Genomic DNA, 17,235 nt, shown 5'->3' with positions numbered 1-17,235 from the left:
CTTATTTTCTCCCAAAAAACCTGTTTAATGTTATTCTTCAACCACTTGTGCAAAGATGTTAATTAGAAGAAATTGACACAACTTAAGTACCCCAAATAGCTTTATTAGGGCTATTAGGGCACATCTTAATTGATCCCCAATGTTAGTGCATCTTTTTGGGGGCGACAGGCTGGTTTCCCCAATTCTGTCAGCACTTTTAACTTGTTTCACATTCGCCGGGATGCGTTTTTGCACCTTTTGGAATTGACTAAGGCGAATAGCGGGGATGCGCACGATACGTTTCTGCAGAAGACGCGATGTAGGTGAATAGTCCGGCAGGCGGGAAATTTATTGCGTACGCGAAACTAATTAAATACCGCCCTATATGTACAATAGAATTTCATCTGCACTCTCGTTAACCTGGGATTTTCCTTCACTTGGAATATCCCTGGTTAAAAGCAGATGCAGAGTTACATAATACATATCATTGTGTACCTATAGGGTGCTCTCATTGGCCATCCAATGTCATAGACATACGGTTAATAGAAGAAGCCTGGTACACATTGTATATGTGATTTTTCCTACTTTCTATTTCTTTACCTTCCAATTGGTGATAATGAATATTGATACATTAGTTTGTAAATGCATAAAAAGTGTTGTTTGATTAAAAGGTGATATCCCACTTTGGCGAGCCCATGTTATTAAATACTTACTCTGGTTATACATTAATACCCCTTTTCCACTGCTGCAATAACCCAGGCTATTGCTGGGTCTTCCCGGGTAGCGGCTCAGTGGAAAAGAGTCCCTCAAAAATAACCTGGGTCAAGTGACCTGGGAATCCAACCCAGGTAGCTACCAGGCTTGGACCCGGGATGGACCTGGGAATGCTGCAGTGTAAATGGTGCTACCCGGGTTATCCGACCCAGGTCATGCCAGGAATAACCTGGATCAAAGGTGCAGTGTAAACGGAGTCTGACCTGGTTTGGAACCATGTCCGTAAACCAAGGTCAGACCCAGGTTTTTGGCGGAAAATAGGCATAAGTATACTCTGAATATACTTCATACAAGTATGTATTAGCTAATGATTAACTGTATGTGATGTGTTCATGTGTTATCAAATATACTCAACCAGCTGGTAACGAGGTGTTATATTGTTTAATTATTATTTAATTGTATCCACTTAAACCACACTGTTGCCAGACAGTCTATGGTTTCCCCTGTCAGTATAAGCCTAAGACAAAGTATAAGACAAAGATGAAATACTTTGTAGCTAATAGGCTCACAACACATTACACATTATTTTCCTGCAATTACACGGTATGTAGCCCTTGAAGGGTTGCAGTAATATAATACTAATTGGAACCATGCTTTACTGTGACTGTAATTTATTTATGTTGTTTGTTGGTTTGTGAGTCCTATAATTAAAAATATAAGTTAAGGTATAATGAATATAAAGAGTGCCCCAGCACACAGAGTTCTCCTTTTTTTCTGATAATTTCTAAAGGTGGGTACACACCTGACAGATATATCTGCAGATGATGGTCGTTCATACACACTGAACGTCCATCATCTGCTTGTGCCCTTGGGACCCGGCGGCCAGTGGGCGGGTTTGGGGCATGTCCTGCCACCCTCCTCGCGGCTGCCGCTGTGTGTGTATGGGCGGTCTGCAGACCACCCGTACACACTTGCCGATGGACAGATATGTCTGCAGACATATCTGTCCATCGACTGTGCAGCACAGCCAATGCGATATGTCGGTGAATGCCGACATTCACCGACATATTGCAGGTACACACTGGCCGACGGGCAGCAGGTATATTGGCCGATCAATTGATTGGCCAATGTATCTGTCAGTGTGTACCCAGCATAACACTATACAATAAATCAGGGCGATCACCTGATTATTGTCAAATCAGCCCAATAATTGTATAGTGTGTACCTAACTTTAGACACTGGCTGCATGTTTATCAATCTCTTCTACCTGGGGCACCTGGTCTGCCCAGGTAATCACAGTATCCTGCTCCACAGGATCATAATGAATGTGCATACTACTGAGATTACACACGATCACCTCAGGGCGTCCTGAGGGTTGGAAATTCCTATTTACAAGTGTGAACAGACTTGTAACACAACATCAAAAGAACATAACAAAATATCACAAAAGAGAATTCAGATTACCTGCCTCCTGTGACCTATAGTTACAAAATTCACTTCATAAATATAGTTATCATCTGTGCAATAGCTGAATTACAGTATTATTAATGCAAGATTTTCCCTCTCTACAATGTCCTAACAGGCCTATTATCTCTGCAGCAACCAATCAGCTTCTAAGGCTGGGTACACACTTGAGTGATAGTGGCACGATATGTTGTTTCCAGGCAAATTGGAACAACATATCGTGTGGATCGCACAGTGGACCTGATTCAGACCCGCTCGCGAGCGCTATGCGCTCGCAAGCAGGTCGATGGTGGCCCAGTAAGCATGCGCGAGACCCGGATAGCGACGGGCAAACCATCGCTCCAGGTCTCGTACCAAAGGGGGCGTGCTGTCGATGTTGAGTGACAGCACGCCCCCTTTGGTGGGCAGGCCGGGGGCGTGGCTGCCCAGACGGAAGCGTTCCCATGGGATGTCAGTGAGAGTGCTTTCGGCTCTGTTAGAGCCGAAAGCACTCTTGGGCTTGCGGCAACGAGACCCTACAACAAGGGTCTCGTCACAAGCACGATGGTCGCGATGGTCTTGACCATCGCGACCATCATCATGGCCGCTCGCTATAGCTGTGGGTGGTCACCCACAGCTATGCGAGCAGCCAGGAGGCCGTTCTGAAAAATCAGAGGGCCGGCCCTGATTCAGAGCGAGCTCTCTGTCAGAGCGTCCGGCTCTGAATCAGGCCCAGTGTGTACCAACAATTGTGCACTCCCACGGATCGTTTGCGATAATATGAGATATGGTAAGAACTTACCCTTGTTATCTCTATTTCTACGAAGTCCATAGGGTTCCACAGGATACCTTGGGGTATAGGTGTGACGTCAGTCGCAGGGCACCAAAGAGTTAAGCTTTCAGCCTCCCAGGATGCACTAGGTCCCCCTCCTATACCCCGCCCCCGGGCCAAGGCACCTCAGTTAGTTACCAAGCCATAGGCCGGAGGAGGAGAAGGAAGAGAGAGAACAAAGATCTGGACACATACAAGAATCACATTCTCACCAGAGGGAGACGGAAAACCGGTGACCAGAGCAAAGCCCATCTGCAGCACAGGTGCGACAGGGCGGGAGTCCTGTGGAACCCTATGGACTTCGTAGAAATAGAGATAACAAGGGTAAGTTCTTACCATATCTCATATTTTCTACTTCAGGGTCCATAGGGTATCCACAGGATACCTTGGGGATGTCCCAAAGCAGTATCCTTTAAGGGTGGGGACGCTCCTGTGCAGAAAGGAGAATCCGCCGCCCGAAGGAAGCATCCTGAGAGGCGAAGGTGTCAAACCTGTAATACCTCACGAAGGTATGGACAGAAGACCACGTAGCAGCCTTGCAGATCTGAACTGCCGAGGCACCACGTCGAGCTGCCCACGAAGGACCCACAGACCTAGTGGAATGAGCCTTCAGAGAAGGAGGGACCGGTAGGCCTTCATGAAGATAAGCTTCAGAAATAGCCATACGGATCCAGGCTGCCAAAGTTTGCTTTGAAGCAGGCCAACCCTTTTTACGGAAGCCATAGAGGACAAACAAAGCGTCCGACTTCCTAAACGAAGAAGTGCGGTCAACATAAGTCCTTAAGGCCCGCACAACATCCAAAGAGGCCTCACCCACGGAAAGACCCGGTGAGTTAAAGGCCGGAACAACTATTTCCTCGTTAACATGAAACTGGGAAACAACTTTGGGAAGAAACTCGGGCCGAGTGCGGAGCACTGCCCTGTTCCCATGAAAAACCAAGAAAGGGGGTCTACAAGAAAGAGCCCCTAACTCAGAAACACGTCTGGCCGAAGCAATGGCCAGAAGGAAAACAGTCTTAGCTGTTAGCCATTTAATATCCACTGAGCCCAGTGGTTCAAACGGCGGTCCTTGGAGAGCCCTCAGGACCACAGCCAAATCCCAAGGCGCCACAGGTGGAACAAAGGGCGGCTGAATACGGAGAACACCTTGCATAAAGGTGCGCACATCCGGGATTGTAGCAATCCTACGGTGAAACCAGACAGATAGGGCCGAAACCTGTACCTTCAAAGAAGCAAGGCGAAGCCCAAGATCTAGTCCCGCTTGCAGGAAGGCGAGAATCCGAGACAGACGAAACTCCCGCGGTGCATAACCTCTCGGTCGACACCACTGGAAGAACGTATGCCACACGCGATGGTATATCCTCGCGGAAGACGGTTTCCGAGCTCGTAACATGGTACGCACCACAGAGCTGGAAAACCCCCGGGACCTCAGCATGGCCGTCTCAACAGCCACGCCGTCAAAGACAGCCGAGTCAGGTCCGGGTGAAGGCAAGGACCCAGAGACAGAAGGTCCGGTCGTAGCGGCAACCGCAGAGGACTGTCCACGGACAGACCCTGAAGGTCTGAGAACCAGTGCCGTCTGGGCCACGTGGGAGCTATCAACAGGAGCGTCCCTCCTTCCTGTTTGAATTTCCGGATTACCCGTGGAAGAAGGGAGACCGGAGGGAACAGGTATGCGAACCGGAACGTCCACTGGACGGACAGAGCATCCACCAGAGACGCCCCTTCGTCTCTTGTGCGAGACCCGTACACCGGCAACTTGTTGTTGTGCCGGGACGCCATGAGGTCGATTTCTGGAAGACCCCACCTGTCCACCAGTAGTTGAAAAACGTCCGGGTGCAGGGACCATTCCCCCGGATGAACGTCCTGGCGACTTAGAAAGTCCGCCTCCCAATTTAGCACTCCCGGGATGAAGACCGCTGAAATGGCCGGAAGATTGCGCTCCGCCCAAACCAGGATCCGAGAGACCTCTACGAGAGCTGCCCGACTGCGAGTTCCTCCTTGCCTGTTTATGTAGGCCACGGTGGTAGCGTTGTCCGACTGGACCTGCACCGGGTGACCCTGGAGAAACCGCTGTGCCTGCTGGAGAGCATTGAAGACCGCACGGAGTTCCAAGATATTTATTGGAAGCTCCGCTTCTGTCGGTGTCCACCTGCCCTGGAACAAGAGTGGACCCGAAACTGCTCCCCAGCCCCGAAGACTGGCGTCCGTTGTCAACAGGACCCAATTTGGAACCCAGAACGGACGTCCCTTGTTGAGGTGGGTCGTCTGTAACCACCACGCAAGGGACAGGCGAACCTCCGGGGTGAGCACAATCGTCTGGGACTTCAGAGACTGAGGCAGCCCGTTCCACTTGGACAGGATCAGGTGCTGCAGAGGTCTGGAGTGAAACTGGGCGTATTCCACCATGTCGAACACCGACACCATGGAGCCCAGTAACCTCATCGCCGAGTGTAAGGACACCCGGCGGCTGTGCAGACAACTGCGCACCCTTGACTGTAAAGCAGAGATCTTGTCCTCCGTCACGAAGATCCTTTGCTGTCCCGAGTCCAATAAGGCTCCAAGATGCAGAATCCTCCGAGACGGGATTAGAGTGGACTTCTGCCAGTTGATTAGCCAGCCGTGCCGTTGCAGCAGTGCAATGGTCAGGTCCAAGTGGTGTAACAGGAGCTCTGGAGATCCTGCCACCAATAACAGGTCGTCCAAGTACGGCAACATGCGGACTCCTTGCAGCCGCAGAGAAGCCGCCATGACCGCCATCACCTTGGTGAAAACACGTGGTGCTGTCGCCAGGCCAAAAGGTAACGCCCGAAACTGGAAGTGGTCGCTGCGGATTGCAAACCGAAGGAACTCTTGATGGCGCAAAAGAATAGGGACATGCAGGTAAGCGTCCTGTATGTCCAATGACACCATGTAGTCCCCAGGTTCCAGCGCCAGAATGATGGACCGTAGGGTCTCCATCCGAAACTTCGGGACCCGCAAAGACTTGTTGAGTGCTTTGAGGTTGAGAATCGGACGATATGACCCATTGGGTTTCTGTACCAAAAATAGATTTGAATAGAAACCCTGGCCCCTCTGGGAGAATGGAACAGGCACTATAACTCCAGCCTGGAGCATAGTGTGCAATACCTTCCGCAGCTCCGTAGCCTTGTTCCGGTCTGATGGTAGACCCGTGGTGAAGAATCGAGCCGGGGGTCTGTGCCGGAAGGAAAGGGCGTACCCGTGGGAGACCACCTCCAGAACCCAAGTGTCTGTCGTAGTGAACGACCTACACCGGGAGAACTGCAGCAGGCGGCCTCCCACCCTGGGATCCCCCAAGGGGAGACCCGGACCGTCAGGCTGCAGGCTTGTCATCTGGCTTGGGGGCCGGACGTCTGGTACTCCATGCCTGTTTCCGGGGCTTGACCGATTTCTTAGGGCCAGCCTGTCGAGGAAACGACTGTGGTTTGGGCCTGCCCTGGGCCCTAGATGACCGAAAGGACGATGGTCCAGAACCAGAAGGAGCAGTGGCCGACGGGAGACAAGCAGATTTGGCTGCCGCCAGCGTGGCCACAATCTTATCCAGATCCGGACCGAAGAGAACTTCTCCGGTAAACTGCAACGCTTCCAGACCTTTCTTGGAATCTGCGTCCGCCTTCCAGGATCGCAGCCACAAGGTGCGACGAGCAGCTACCGCTGCTGAAGAAATTCTAGACACCAGAGTACTAATGTCTAGAGCCGCCTCGTTGATGTAGGTGGCCGAATCACGGAGATTGCCAATCAACTCCGCCTGTTCGGCCGGACAGTCGGATTCAAAAGAAGCCTCTAATGAATCCGCCCAGCGCTCCATCGCTCTGGCAACCCAGCAAATGGCCATAGCCGGCCGTGCTGCCCCCCCTGCAAGGGAATAAGCGGACTACAGGCAGATTTCTACCTTGCGGTCCGTAGCATCCTTAAGGGAGGACATGGATGGCATCGGCAATGTGGCACTACGGACAAGACGGGTCACGTGAGAATCCACCTGTGGAGGGGATTCCCACTTAGCAAAATAATTATCCGCGAACGGATAAGCCACCGCCAGGCGTCTCTGCGGCTGGTATCTTTTGCCAGGTTGTTTCCACGCCTCCTCTAAATGGTCCACCAACTGACCCGAAAGAGGAAAGACTGTGGCATCGCTCTTCACATCTTTGAAAAAGGCATACTTAGATTTAGCCGCTGGGGGAACTTCGTCCTCAATCACCAAGGCTGTGCGGACCGCCCGAATAAGTCCAGGAATATATACTTTGGACTTAGCATCAGCGTCCTTAGTATGGAGAGGTTCCTGATCGTAAGGATCCAGAATCTCCCCATCATCAGACGTCCCTTCGTCATCCTCATAAGGAGCGGACAGAGACGCCACCGGCCTTTTATGAGGCCGCATCACAGACTCCCCTTGCAACACATCCGACAAGTGCTGTACAGAACTCGTCAGGGAGTTAACCCACGCTGGCTCCTGAGAACCCGGGAGCGGGGAAATAGGGAGACTGTGGGGTACCACCAATTGTCGTGGGAACCCCTGCATGGGTGACGACACCACAGACTGCTGGGACAAACCCATCGGAGTAAACGCAGGCTGCGGAGCTAACTGGCCCACTAAAGCTGTTAACGCCTGAGCGAAACAAGCCCAGGGCGGCTCCTGTACCGGTGCTGTAACCGTAATAGGCCGCGCCATGGACAAACACTGCCGGCAAAGGCCCTCCGCGCTACCCTCCCCCTCCGCTAACGGTACTTTGCACGTGGTACACTGTAGCCGGAGGGGAAAATCACTTTCAGACATGATGGCACCACGTATGTGACCTCTCTCACCAATTAAGTATTAAATAGGCGAGAGACCACCCTGCAGCACCGCACCGCAAGGGCTTTAGCAGAAAGAACAGGGACAGTAATAAAGCTGACAGTTTAGAGAAGAAAAGTTACAGGCAGCGCTAACACAGTCACATACAATGCAGAGAAATAACAATTCCTGCACTAACAGCGCTGATCACTCAACTACACAGACACAGGGCCTGGTAGGACACAGCGCTGCATACACAGACCTGAGCCACAGCGGAGGAGAGGTATGCGGGGGGACCCAGACCACGATGCTTCCTTCCAGACTTCCAGCAGCGTTCACCATGCGTTGCAGAGAAGATGGCCGCCGAGGAGCAGAGAGAAGCTGGCCTGGGGGAGGAGCGCTGACACAGGACCAGTCAGCACAGTGCAGAGAGGGCTGTGTGCAGCGGGGGAGGCGCCGGCTGTGAGACAGGGAAGGCGCGCTCCCCTGGCATGCATTTAACCCCTGGGACGCCGCAGCGCTACCGCTCCGCTGCGGTCCGCTGTCCCAGGGGGTAGTGGAAAGCGCAGGTTCAGTACCTGGCTCCACGCTGCAGCCAGTCCCCAGGGAGCCCCCTGCCTGGGGACTTAGGACCATGTGACCAGCGGGGACCCACCGCGGGACCCCGCTGCTTACCTTTGTCCCCCTTGGATCCGGCCATGGTCCGGAACATCTGGGGTCACCGCTAGCTGTGACCCCAGATGCTCACCAGCATCCTCGGATCGGTACCGGCGTTCTGGTACCGGCGGGGGTGTAGGGAAGACAGCATGGACGTCAGGACTGACTGTCCATGCTGTAAATCCAGATGTGCAGCCACCGCTGCACTGAAGAAAGCTTCAGGGGCTCTTCTAGCCCCCACTCCGACAGGTGCACCCGACGCCGGCCGGGCACCAAACTAAACTGAGGTGCCTTGGCCCGGGGGCGGGGTATAGGAGGGGGACCTAGTGCATCCTGGGAGGCTGAAAGCTTAACTCTTTGGTGCCCTGCGACTGACGTCACACCTATACCCCAAGGTATCCTGTGGATACCCTATGGACCCTGAAGTAGAAATCTTCTGGCTGGCACGGTCAATCAAAAGATATCCTGTACAATTATATCTAAATGCAGCATGTCATTAAACGTCACGCCGTCATACCACTGCCGTCGCATGGTGCTATATGTCGGCCGGAACACAACGTTATGATGTGTACCCGGCCTAACTGTCATTTCTAATTCTATGCTAGATAACTGACAGTTTGAAGCTAATTGGGTTGTCTGGGCAACTTCTGCACTTTGGGCCTAATTCAGCAAGGAATGCAAAGGAGAGAACGCATGCCCACACTTTCCCGATGTTTTTTGCTCTGCGCATGCATTGCACTGAGCGTGCGCGAACTAGCCAGTGCGATTGGTTATGGTACGCAGACTACACGCAGTGTGTACGCAGACCCTTCCGATATTGATTGACAGGAAGTGCCGTTTGTGGGTGGTGAAGGGGGGTGTTCAGGCGAATGCAGGCGTTACAATGCCATTATAGGGGCGTGCGTAATTAAGGCAGAGCAGCGGCATTTAAAGCCATACCGTAAGCTGTACACAGGAAGCGGACAAAATCCTGCGGCAGGTCAGGTCAACCACTATTGTGCAAAGCAACTTAAGCAGCGCTACATTTAAAGGTAAAAACTCATTTAATACTGTCAAGTCAAGTAAAAACTCATAACATAATCCACTAAATGGTACAATTGACAATAAAAAGTACCAAGTACAACATTATATAAGACAGGTCACCAAATATTTATCTGATAAAGACTGGGTTAACAATTTAGATGCGTTACTATCGGTTCCCCCACCCACATGCAAGGCGATATCCCACCACTACTTATTTTTGCGAGAGAGTTTGGATTACGAAACTCTTCAAACAGGTCTGCCCTTATGGTCACGCCAATTCCCTCAACTCACGCCTGATGTTCTGCTCAAGAATTTATATGACTCCTGTCGACTTATCTCTACTAGTTCTTATCAGGAACTATTTTTAAATGTTTATCACAGAACGTATATTAGCCCACACCGTAGTTTCCTGATGGGTTCCTCGACCTCACATGCATGCCCCCGTTGTGGGGAAGACAACGCAGATATTTTTCACTTCCTGTGGTCCTGCCCCCGATTAGAGTTTTTTGGCTAAGGGTTCGTAAATTTGCTCTGGTTAATTTAGTTGATTTTGTGCCATTTGATCCTATATGGGCAATATTGGGTATTTTCCCCCAAGACCAACGTATCACAAAGGGCTGTCGCAAACTATTGTTGGCAATTAATGCAGCCGCTAAGAAAACTATTTTACAGGTTTGGATTCAACCAGGCACTCCTCCCTTTTCATTATTTAAAGAAAAGTTATTGTATTTGTTCCAAATGGACTGGGTAGAGGCTTCTTTGGACAAAGAATCCAAGGTGGCTAAATTTTTTGAAATATGGGAGAGCTATATTTTTACACTACAACTTCTTATCAAATGTTTTTCTTCTTCCTCGTGGTACCTTTTATGTTTGCTGGATAATGATCCCCCAGTGGCTCAATAGTGGGATCCCACACAGTGCATCCTTCACATATATTACTTATACTACTTACTTTACTTATATTTTCATTATTTTGCTATTTATATTTTGTATCACATATACTCTGATATCTTGTTAAACCAAATTGATGATGTTTGCTATTATGTAGCCACAAACCTATTTTTGACTTACTGTCGAACTGAACTGTTTGTCTTTATGTCTCTGATTCAATAAAAAGAATAAAAAATAAAAAAAAAGTGAATGATTGAGCATGAGCACAAATAATAATCAATGATCGACATGCATGTCCAAAAAAAGCTCTTAGCCAGAGAAAACACCCTTAATCGGCACAGTCTGTAATGCACCAAAACCAAGTTCAATACATATTTGAGACTCCAGTGTGGAAATTTGTATATATGTTACCGGTTTGTAGGATTCACCAGCATGTGATTAGTTTGTAGTAGTATTGGATGCAACAGATCCCGGACGTCCAAAGGTGATCTCTATTTATGTTGTTGCCAATATCCACAGCTGGACGATTCCAAAGATGGTCCGAGTCCCACAGTAACCGCACACCTCAGGGTAGTGCTTTTTGGTACTGTTCCCAGTGCACACTGCCGGGTAGTGTCAATATTGCACCGACTCCCACTGTGTGGAAACACAGGTCCCAGACTTTGGAGAGGTTTCTTTGTGCTGGACACCCCGATGTCCACACCTGGATAGTAAGTCCCAGTGAGTGCACAACGGTCAGCAATGCTGTGATGGATAGAGTGCTAGTGCCTAGAAGTAGTGTGTCACACCAATCCGTTTCCCTGCCGGATTGGCAGCTTTTTCCCTGCCGGATTGGCAGCTATTGTGCATATGAGTCCGATGGTTCTAGATGTTACCGATGAGTTTGCTATCTGGCGAACTGATCAGGCTGTGAGTAAAGGGAGATGGGCGGCTTAATATGGGGCTGGGGGTCTGCATCTTCTGCTGCGGTCTCCGTGCGTATGCATTGATTAGCATATGCTCACAGCGGACTTGTGCGTGCGTCTGCTAGCGTGCGTTCCTTGCTGAATCAGGCCCTTTATCTCCATCCAAGGCTTGATCCATATCCCCCTATGTTTTACCATTAGTCCCTGCACACTGTCATGCTTGGCACTCAACGATGAAAAGTCTTTACACAAACTCCTCCTAGGATTAATGTTATAACATACAGTATATTCACACCCCTAACTCTCTGACAAGTCAGGCTGACAGCTGCTGGCATGGCTGCACCTCGTGAACTCTCTCCATAACTCACAGCTTGGTCACTAACTGAAGCCCCTCTCAAGTACATTCCTTGTCTCTTACTTTAGTGGTAGACGGGACTCGAAAGTTCTTTTTACAGAAAATAAAATTTCAGCCATAACTAGATGGGTATAAATTGCAGTTATTTTTTCCTGTGCACTGTGTGGGAGATATTTAATTGCTCCCGCTCCAGTACTACACTATTGACACATCCCAGAAGGGTCTCCCATCAGTCTCATGCCTCTCAGGGGCATCATTTGGGGATATCCATACAAGGGGGCATTACAACTGTATGACAATCTTAGGAGGGTCCTTAGGCGAATGTAGTGGCCTCAGGCAGCAGTCATTGTCATATCTATAATGGGTGCAGGGTGTGTGGTGCACATGGCTTACACCGCACACCCATAATTATACTTACCTCTCCGGAGTCCCGCATTGGTCAGCACTGCAGTATGGCAGAAATCACTGGGAAAATGGCGTACCCATTTTTCTGGTGTTTAGCGAATGCACAAGAGAGAAGTCCCCGGGAACCTGGCAAGAGCACCATGATCCTGGAGACCTGCATATGTGCAGCGGACTCTTGCACAAAGCCAGAGTCTACTGCGCTGCCAGAGAGGATGGGCCCCACATGGAGCCTGTACATGAGCGCTCTCCTCTCTTAAACTGCCTCTGGGTGTCGGCACAATGTGATAAGCCGGCTCTGTGAAGCGGGTAGGCGCTGGGCTGGAGAGGCTCTGACACCACCTTCTCCATTGCCAGGCACCCGGTGAAATTTTGTTACCAGTGTGCGCCCGGCGGTTCCTTCCCTACAGCTGGAGGCTCCACCTCCACCTTCCATCTCCGGCAGATGTCATGATATCTCTTCCATAGTACCGAGCGTGAAAAACTGTCAGAGAGCAGTGGATGCAGGAGCAGGTAAGTACAGTAAGGTAAGTACAGTGCTGTGTATCTGTGTGGTATTTTGTGTAAGGAGCACTAATATTGTGGACATTATGTGTTAGGGGCACTATTGCTGTGGGAATTGTGTGTAAGGGGCACTACTACAGTGGGCATTATGTGTATAAAGGGCCACTATTACAGTGGTCATGTGTAAGGGGCACTACTACTGTGGGCATTATGTGTATAAGGGGCACTACTACTGTGGGCACTGTGTATAAGGGGCATTACTGTGGGCATTATGTGTAAAAGGGACACTACTGTGGGCATTATATGCGAAAGAGACACTACTGTGGGCATTATGTGTATAATGGGCACTACTGGGTGGCATTATTCATATAAGGGGCACTACTGTGGACATTATGTGTATAAGGGCACTATGGTGGACATTATGTGTATAAAGGGCACTACTGTGTGGCACTATGCATATAAGGGGCACTACTGTGGACATTATGTGTATAAGGGGCACATTATGTGTATGAGCACACCACTGTGGACATTATGTGTATAAAGGATACTACTATTGTGGCATTATGTGTATAAGGGGCACTACTCAAGTGCTTGATTTTAAAGCAAGTGTGGTTAGTCCAGGAGGGCATAATCAGCTCTTAACCAGCCAGAATATACATCCTACGTATGTATTTATATGTACAGTGTAAGTAATAATTCCAAAATATACATGTTTTTATTTCAGATGTGGGAACAATTCCAGATCATTTGAGCAAGTTCAGGAGTCTGGGGGAGCATCAAAAGAATCTAGCACTGCCCTGGAAATTTTGCACAGTACAGTATTAATAATTGACTCTATAGATAGTCTATATCAGTGGACCTCTAACAGTGCCTGATTTCCAGATCTCCTAGTTGGTGCACAAGTATATTCACTACTGGCTGACACATTTTAAAAGACCAACAGGTGGTGCTAATTATTTAATTTGTGACACTGAGGGGATCTTAAAAACATGCAACTTTATTATTATATGCTATTACTATTGTGGTCATCATGGTGTGGTCTGGGGAGGGGGTTTCCAGGCAACCGGAAGCCCCCTCTGCGTTTGCCTATGAGGGGCACTACTGCGTGACGTAACGTGAATAAGGGGCACTACTGTGTGGTGTAATGTGAATCAGGAATGCTATGTGGGGTGTAATGTGATTAAGCTGCACTACTGTGTGGCATAATTTGAATTTGGGTACTATTGTGTGGCCACATCCCTTCCTTTTGAGACCACGTCCTTTTTTACGGCTGTCCCTTTATACACAATTGGAGGGCGCAAACTTATAGTTTGCAGTGGGGCACCGAATACCCTAGCACCAGCCCAGTCTGGCAGAAATATATATGCCATATATATCATTTGGTATAGTCTTAGTTAGAGGTTTCTACTCATTGATTGATATCATAAAAGTAACATTATTTATGCAGATTTCAGTAAGGAGTGAGAGGGGCATCTTTTTGGTTGTCTCTTATGCATCACAATTACCCCAGGTATTATCTATCTATTTCCCTTCTTTTACTGTTTTTGCAGATATTTGTAAACAGGGATCTCATTTACCTTATCAATAAATGTTGGTTATCTGTGATTATCCATCCATATTCACTACTGCATCCATATTCACTACTGAAATCTAAAGGCTACAGGTCAGTCATTTATGTTCAAAACATTGTAAGTTCTTGAGAGTACAAAAATATCTCCTAGGGTGGGATGCAGCAATGTGAGAAATGTAGTCATACCCCTGAAAATTTAGTTTTTGGGGGTGTGACTGCATTTCTGATATGCACTAAGCCCTGCTTAATGCGGTAGGTAACGCCATCTTCATCTGCAGATGGCGTTACCCTAAAGAAGCCTATGGGCGTCTATTCGGAGAGTGATGTATTCGGATCCCTCCTATCACCCCCCACGGCGTGCGCAACCTTCTGCGCATGTGCAGAATGTTCCCAGAGGGACTTCTGGTTCATAGAACCGGAAGTCCCTCATTTGCAAAGGTGTAATTAACGCCGGTATGCATGTGATGAGTTGCGTCATGCATCCTGCAAAAATAAAAGTGATGGTTTAATCAGATTATAGCTATCTTTTCTCTATTGCATTATAGAAATGATAGACATAACCTACTTGGTTGCTATGGACAACACCATACTTCCCAAGTTTTGCTAAATGCGAGGCTGAATTTTTTTACCGCTGTTCTGCTAAGCAGAGCAGTCAGTAAGGGGACCTCCCAGCATCCCCCCCCCGACGTGGGAGACTGCAGCCCGCAGCTGGGAAGGCGGTGTAGTGCCGAAAAGCCGGGCTGTCCCACCAAAATCGGATGGATGGCAGGTATGGCAACACCACCACTTGTCTGGTTAGAAGCTTTAGTAGAGCTACACCTTGCAGATCTGTCTGCTCAAATATAAGCAGCCGGGAATTATAAAAACACAAAACAAAATATATTGCAATTGGGAAGGGAAAAGTGACATATTTTGCAAACTTAATATTACCAATTTCCAATAAACTAATATTTTTTTTTTTTTTTTAGCCAGCAAATGAGATTCCATGGTGTACAATATTGTTTTTTACTATTATGGAAGGCTTATTGTCTCTGTGGAGGATTACAAAATTTGCTGGCAGAGAGTTAACTAGTTGTCATAGCTGAAAACATATGTGTCACTATTTGTAGAGCACACTGTAAATACCAGACACGGATCACTTCTGGACAACAGCAAACAATTTGCATTAATAGTTCTTCATAATCATGTTTTGGTTTGGAGGGGTCCCGCTTACCTTGTCTCACAGCTGGGTGACTGCACACTCACCTCTTCTGACCATGTAAACTGCAGTTGTGCAACTCTCTGTGCTCTCACTGCTGGGATAAATTTTAATACAGTATGCAAGTTTGCTGGGGGAGGGGAGGGAGGGTTCTTAAAGCTGTAACACTGACAGAACAATGAACTTCATAAATGTCATAGGCAAACATTCAAATGCATGGCCTGATAGTGCTCTTGTGATCAGTAGGCACTATCCACTACAGGGTGGGGTACGCTAATAAATAAAATACTAAAATTACACTCAAACTCCATAGAAGTAAACAGAAAGGATTTGCAAATGTAAAATGTAAAAGTTGCATTGGTATATTGTGGTAAAACATCATCCACTGGGTAAAACATTTTGCCCATTACAATCCCTTTAAAAGCACTGCCTTAAGATTGTGGGGTATAGTTACTAAAGGTTGATTTTAATTAATTTAAATCGACCATTAGTAAATATATCCCTGTGTGTACATTGCGGTATTGCAGTGTGTATGGTCCCATGTAATACAATACGTGATGCCCTAGGCTAACCTTATTGTAATCCATCACTTTATTTTCAGGCATTTTCAGAATTCTATACAGCATAGAATGCCTGGCCACCTGTCTGTGGGGGAGATGTAGCAAGCCTTGGAGAGAGCAAAAAGTGCCCAAAGCAACCAATCAGCTTCTCTGCCATTTATCTAGAACAGTCTATAAAAAAAAGTCAGAAGCTGATTGGTTGCTTTGTGCAAACTCTCCAAAGCTTGATACATCTCACCCTGTGTGTTAGCAGCTAACTGCTGACTGCAGACCAACTTGCAACTGTGAGATCATTTGGCCTTAACACCAGTGTTTCCACTTACCATTTTTTTCCCCCTGAAAACCATGAAAAATGTACTCGGACGGGACCATCGGGAAATCATTTAAAAAAAAAAATGAGGAAAAATAGAATTTGCATTTTTTTTTAGTTTAAAAATGGCCGCTGACTCCTGTTCATTCGTGCAGCAATAAGTCAGTCAGTATGAGAGACTGGGGGAGGTCAGGGTTACAGCGCCAGCTCCAGCCGTGCAGCATGTGTAACACTACCACCAAATGACTGGTGCCCTGGGGTTGGGTATGGGATGCCGGTGGTCGGGATCTCGGAGGCCAGATTCCTGACGCCGGCATCCTGACAGGGTTATGCTGGGTACACATTAGCTGATGTGTACCCAGCATGATATCAGAGGCAGCGGGTCACACACTTGCCAATGCCGGAAGCGACAGAGCGACATCGGGGGCCATTGCTGTTCAGCAGCTTGACCCCTGTTTATGATATCACCCATTGGACCTACATGCAGGTCCAACGAGCGAAGTCGGTGATGATGCCCAGGAGCACGCATCATCAACAACATAGCGGGTACACACTGCCAGATGTGGACGAAATGTCATCCGATCCGCCAGAGCGGACGACATATCGGCTAGTGTGTACTCAGCTTTAGGATACTGACACTTGTCGGTCAGTATCCTAAACCTCCCCCCCTCCCTGGTGCCTAAACCTAACCTCCCCCTCCTCACACCCTAAACCTAACCCTCCCCACTTAGTGTCTAATCCTAACCCTCCCCCTAGTGCCAAACCCCTAACCCCCCCTAGTGCCTAAATCCTAACCCTAACCCCAGTACTTAGAATTGGGATGCTGGTGGCCGGGATATCCGTGCCGGGATTCTGACAGGTCGGGCTTCTGGTGCCGGCATCCTGTCGGGATTTTGACTGGATCCCGTGGCCAGGATTATAAAAGCCCTGCCACGCTTTTCCTGCCAGCACCTTTCACTGCAGGATGATGAGAGGAAGGAACTTTACTCCGCTGTGCAGCCGCGCCTATCAGAGACGCAACCACTATCACAGAGGAAGTCTAGTAGTGCCACTGCCAGTGTCACCAACTGTAAGCCAAAACTGCCTGAATGTGCAGCCAA

General features: G+C 48.6%; 1 protein-coding gene across 1 annotated transcript in view; it reads right to left on the bottom strand.

Annotated features, from left to right (window-relative positions):
* CHDH (choline dehydrogenase) overlaps nt 1–15,331 on the bottom strand; it is a 39,995-nt gene extending 24,664 nt beyond the window's left edge. The window contains exon 1 of the mRNA XM_088478678.1: nt 15,281–15,331. The gene's annotated coding sequence lies outside the window, so the exon portion shown is untranslated. The remainder of the gene's footprint in view (nt 1–15,280) is intronic.
* Between the last annotated feature and the right edge of the window lie 1,904 nt (nt 15,332–17,235).

The sequence above is a fragment of the Taudactylus pleione genome, unplaced genomic scaffold (genome assembly GCF_031769625.1).
Source record: "Taudactylus pleione unplaced genomic scaffold, aTauple2 ptg000217l, whole genome shotgun sequence".
NCBI classification, from domain to species: domain Eukaryota; kingdom Metazoa; phylum Chordata; class Amphibia; order Anura; family Myobatrachidae; genus Taudactylus; species Taudactylus pleione.
This window is presented reverse-complemented; position numbering and strand designations above follow the sequence as displayed.